General features: G+C 36.9%; 1 long non-coding RNA gene across 2 annotated transcripts; it reads left to right on the top strand.

Annotated features, from left to right (window-relative positions):
- Positions 1–632: 632 nt before the first annotated feature.
- Positions 633–3253, top strand: LOC136262932 (uncharacterized). 2 transcript variants are annotated; one of them, XR_010704394.1, is made up of 6 exons: positions 633–765; positions 2531–2614; positions 2661–2754; positions 2810–2897; positions 2954–3017; positions 3072–3253. It is a non-coding gene; the product is annotated as an uncharacterized lncRNA (long non-coding RNA). The 2 variants fall into 2 exon arrangements; XR_010704395.1 differs by having other exon boundaries at positions 2575–2614; positions 3072–3252.
- The last annotated feature ends 2612 nt before the right edge of the window (positions 3254–5865 follow it).

Raw genomic sequence — 5865 nt, 5'->3', positions numbered from 1 at the left:
TCATAGAAAGTCCTTGCTGTAGTACAGAAGAATCGGATTACAAACCACTGAGTTATGATTCCAAAGCCAACTACGTGTAACATATGCGAGATCGAGATACTCTAATAGAACAGTCACCCTAATAGAGAATTTAGCTATTTATTTACTCCATTGTAGAATTCTATTACATTGCAAGTTATTTTGTAGGGAGTTCAGCCGCAAACAGTTAATCTTATAGACAGTTCAGCAAGAAGCAAGTCACCCTATAGAGAGTTCAGCTACAGATATATCGCTGTAGTGATTCAGAAGAATCAGAACATTACAAGTCACACTGAAGAGAGTTCAGCTATAAACAAGTCATGCACCCTGTGGAGAGTTTGGCTACACTCTCTAGAGAGTTCAGCTACAAACAAGTCACTGTGGAGAGAGTTCAGCTACAACACTGTTAAAAAGCCTGAGTGCATTTCATACCAAAATTGTATGCATTGTATACTGAGTTGCTACACTAGAAGGTATGAAACAGATCTGCATGCATTACATACTAAAAACGTTAGCATATCACACTAACATATTGGTATGAAATAACATACCCTGTGAGCATACCATGACGCCTTCGCTCAGAGATATGCGCCTCTTATATGGGAAGATAAGCACCTCTTATGTGGAGCGTTTATGAATAGGCGCATACAAAAGCATTGGATGCGAGATGGGTTTGGGAGCTTGTTAGAAACTCTCGAGGGAAAGAGGTTGAAGGATCATGACGAGTCGAGTAAACTGAAGCACAGAGTGAGTTCTTAGTATTTGATAAGCAACGGTTTCAGGAAACCATAGATTACAATTATAACTCCCCGTGACAAGTGTGGGTTAAATAAACTCTGGTTCGGTTCTAAGCCTTGTTCCAAGCTCCTTTATACGTTGTGTAACTGTTAGAGTTGATAATGAATACCATCAGTCTCATACCCAGACCCAGCTGGGCCATTTTCAGTCAACCAGCTTTGGCATCCAATGAAAGTTTGGCTGAATCTTAGTCAATCGAATTTAAATTTGGTCCGTGTTGACTAACTTCATGCATGCATCTACAATGAAACTGCATTGCTTTGGTCACTCCAAATAAATTCTCTGTTCCAGTCCACTGCCTGCATCCGTGTCACTAATAATATTATAATTCTTTCGTTTTTTCTTGCATACTGAACAGTTTCAATTTTATAATGTGTCTGCTCACGTGTCAGTGTGCATTGAGTCTCTACAAATTTACATTTTGTTCTACCTGCAACTTAATTTTATGCTGGCTATGCTCAGGAAAAGCTACCAATTTTATAATGGAAATGGACTGCTCGCTTGCATAAATGTATGCCCAGTGGAGGATGGGAAACAGAGTCTTTATTTAGAGTGGCCTTATGCTTGGAGCAGTCATGCACTTTTGTAATATAAGTACATCTTAGCAATGGTGCAACTAGCCATTCAGCCCTTGGTAGCCACTGAAGTACTGCAGGTGAGTGTTAATGATACACCGGTTTCTGTCTAGTTACAGTAGAGGGTAACTGTATGCAATCTTTTAAAACTGCATGTTAGCTATTTGCTACATTAATATAACTTGCTATTCTGCTCTACGGCTTTTATTATACAAACAGGAGCTAGCTGGAGTTGGCTATAATAATTATTTACATATGCCTATAGGTAGACCCATTTAGATGCTAATAATGGTCCAGCCATTTAGTCAAACAAAATCAGTCTGGCTAGACCAGTTTGATATCCAAATTTAGTCCGGCTAATTACCTATATTCAAAACACTTGATTAACCAGATTGTTTTTCATTTAATAGAACTATGGACCATGCAGTATACCTCAAAAGCAGTCATGCAAATCAGCAGATGTATACAGATATAGTTATTGTTTATGGGTTCATATATAGTGGTATTGAAATTTTAGATTAATCCTAAGATACACTGTACATGCTCAATTAACGTTCTCACAACTAAGCAGGTGCATGGTTGTACTATCACCTAATGCTGAATATAACTCACTGATAAACTTTGTTAATGGCCTACCTTAACTACATTAATATAGATTTCAATGATAGCTGTGACTAGGGTATGTGTGCACGGTAGTATCAGGTGGAGGAGACTGTTCACACAGTGATATGGATAACCATTTTAAATGATATTAAATCGGAGTATGCTAGATAATATTGTACAGTGTGTATGTGTGTGTGTGTGTAGGTGAGACTTCGGGTGCCTGCACCTTCACCTGTGGGATATGGTACAGCCTCCTGTGGGGTTACTAGTCCTAGGATTTGCCTGCACTGACTCCTGTGCTTGTTCACTGGGTAGGCATGACCATACTAGCATTACAGCTGAAGGCTTTGCTTTTGTTTGCTTTTGTGTGTGTCCAGGGTTAGTTCTAGAAATTTTGCTCACTTGGTTTCAAGTTCTGAAATACATGGAGTAGTTGCTTTACTTATTTAGGTGTATATTTTCATGTATGGTTAGCTACTGTTTGACACACGTATGCATGACGACTGCTCTGTTGAAATGTATGATTGTTATTTTAGAGTAGCTATGCATATGTTGATTTTATTTGAATAATATGGTTCAGTGGCAGCGACTCTACCTGATTAAATGGTTACAGACCCAAGGTATATTCAGTATTCTTGGAGAATTACTGTCGAGATTTCAGTTTAGATGGTGTCTCTGTGATCACATCGGTGAACTCATCCAGGAGACTGAAGGCATACAAGTCCTCATAGTTTCTACTTATGGAAATAAACTATCAAAAGTTAGTTTATATGCAAATAAACTTGTTTATATTATATTGTATTATATTGGTACAGAGAGTAAATTGAAGACAAAAGAGGAACTCTAGATCTGTAGACAGTTAGAATGCCTGTAGACTCTGACAATGGTATTGTCAATAGTCAGGTAACTAAGAACTTTATAGCAGTCACAATGCATTTCTGCTTCTATTGCTTCATCAGGTGACAACATTCTTAGGGTGGAAAATAAGAAACAGATTGCATGGAGCTGTATGCAAATGTTGGAGTGGGTACAAATAAATTTTTTCTTACCTCATGACATGTTATACTTTTCCTTTAGTAATATAACTGCTGTGCTGACGTCATACCCACAGGAATTAGTGCCTCTTGTCTGGAACGTTTATGCCGGAATAGGTGCTTGCAAGAGTGTCAGCATCAGGGTCTGGGGGAGAAATAGGATCAAGTGCCCGTCAGTACCTCAAAACGCTTTAAGCTTAAAGCACTATAAGGCTACCCATTAATTCAAAATTTCGTGCTTTTATGTTTTTGCATTTTGTACTCGTTAATGCAGCACTTTTGAGTTTTCTTAAAATTTATTTAAAGTGCGGTCAACCTTAAACCACTTTAACATGCTTAAGGTGATAAAGCGCTTTAAGAGTATAAAACGCTTTTAGATGATAAAACACTTTAAGATAATAAAGTGCTTTATAAGATGATAAAACGCTTTAAGATTCCGGATAAGGTGCTTTAAGAGTTTTAAGAGCACAAAGCGCTTTAGAGAGCATAAACCGATTTAAGGGTATAAAACGTATGCTTTAAGAGCATAAAACATTTAAAAGAGTAGTGGCCGGTAAAATGCTTTAAGAGTATAGCTGAAGCACTTTGAAAGACCGTGATGCTATATAGCTCAGTATAGCTAGCTAGTTTGACAATGAAAATAAAGTTACAAACTAGTAGGGACCTGCCTATTATTATGTTCAAAATTTTAGCTATGCTATGCTGCACTGCTCAAAAGTTTTACCTATTATGCCCAAATGTAATATGTAATATTATTACTAGCTAGTTACAGCCCTCAGAGTAGTGGGTAATGTGTAACTCGTTAACTTTTTCAGTAAGTAATATGTAACTTTAGCTAGCTAGTTTGACAAATAAAGCTACAAACTAGTAGGGACCTGCCTATTATGTTCAAAATTTTAGCTATGCTATATATGCTGCACTGCTCAGAAATTTTACCTATTATGCCCAAATGTAATATGTAATATTATTACTAGTTCCAGCCCTCAGAGTAGTGAGTAATGTGTAACACGTTAACTTTTTCAGAAAGTAATATGCGCACTACATAGTGTAATGTACATATGTGTAACTAGTTACATTTTTAGAGTAATGACCCCAACTCTGTTTGTGTACCAGCAACGTATACAGAGAGACTTCATAACAAACATAATAATACAGACCATTAAATACTTTTATATGAATTTCATAAAAACAAGTTAAAACATTTTCTTAATTTATAAACTAGTGTAGGTTTCATAGTGGAACACAGGCTTAATAACATTCACGGCTAGTTTTAAACTTCCTGTGCCATCCTCAACCATCAAGAAAGTATTTAATTTTAACAGAGGTGACTATCATGGATTTAACGAATACTTACTTAACTGTGACCTTAATCTACTTTACAATTCATCTGATGTTGAAGAAATATGGCACATCCTGAGGAGTTATATCATGTCTGGTATGGATCTATTTATCCCTAAGACAAGGATACGTACCCGTTAATTTCCATCCTGGCTTACTCCTCAGTTACATAACTCTCTCAAGTGTTTTTGTACTATTCAGTGCAAATATACTAAAATCCAACAGCTAATAACTTTCAATGATTATCAAAAGCTCAACAATCCTTCCAACCTGACAGCATTGCAGCCAAATCTAGATATGAACAGAATCTTATATCTGATCCAAAACAGCCAAGCTGTAAAAAAAGTGTGCGGCCCTCAGAAAGGCTATGGTGAAAAAAGATGTGAAATCCAAGGTGGCAGCCAAGAAATGGCTGTGATGGTAGGTTAATGGTAAAAATTTTAATAATGACAATTCAGGTAAATTTTGTGAAGCGGCACAAAAATTCACCTGAATTGTCGTTATTAAAATTTTTACCATTAACATACCATCACAGCCATTTCTTGGCGGCACAAAAATTCACCTGAATTGTCGTTATTAAAATTTTTACCATTAACCTACCATCACAGCCATTTCTTGGCTGCCACCTTGGATTTCACATCTTTTTTCACCATAGCCTTTCTGAGGGCCGCACACTTTTTTTACAGCTTGGCTGTTTTGGATCAGATTTCATTTCTTTTTGTATTTGTATACCCCAAAGCCGGCCTATGGCCAGCTTTGGGACTTTTTTAACCTATGTTTTTTTTCTTTACTACAGGAAGACGAAAAGATGTAGATGTACTTTAAATATTTTATCAGTAAATGTACAAATTATATATATAATACATATGTGACCGGATTTGTGAAAAGGGGCCTTCCACACACATCCAATTTGCCAACTTTGACAATTGATAACTTCAGATTGGAAAGAGCTATTGCCTTGAAATTTGGGCAGTGGTGATTTCTTTGCAGCTGAACTCTCTACATGATGGTTTCTTTGTAGCTGAACTCTCTACAAGGTAATGTCTTCTAGCTGATCTCTCTACAGGGAGATTTTTTGTAGCTGAACTATCTACAAGGTAACTTCTTCTAGCTGATCTCTCTACAGGGAGATTTGTTTGTAGCTGAACTATCTACAAGGTAACTTCTTCTAGCTGATCTCTCTACAGGGAGATTTGTTTGTAGCTGAACTCTCTACAGGTGATTTGTTTGTAGCTGAATTCTGTACAGGTGATTTGTTTGCAGCTGAGCTCTTTACAGAATGGTTTCTTTGTAGCTGAACTCTCTAAAAGGTAACTTCTTCTAACTGATCTTTCTACAGGGCAATTTGTTTCTGGCAGAATTTTCTACAGGGTGATTTCTTTGCAGCTGAACTCTCTACATGATGGTTTCTTTGTAGCTGAACTCTATACAAGGTAATTTCTTCTAGCTGATCTCTCTACAGGGTGATTTGTTTGTAGCTGAATTCTTTACAGGTGATT

The sequence above is a fragment of the Dysidea avara genome, chromosome 8 (assembly GCF_963678975.1).
Source record: "Dysidea avara chromosome 8, odDysAvar1.4, whole genome shotgun sequence".
NCBI lineage: Eukaryota > Metazoa > Porifera > Demospongiae > Dictyoceratida > Dysideidae > Dysidea > Dysidea avara.
The sequence above is the reverse complement of the archived record's forward strand: the minus strand, read 5'-3'. Positions and strand labels throughout refer to the sequence as shown.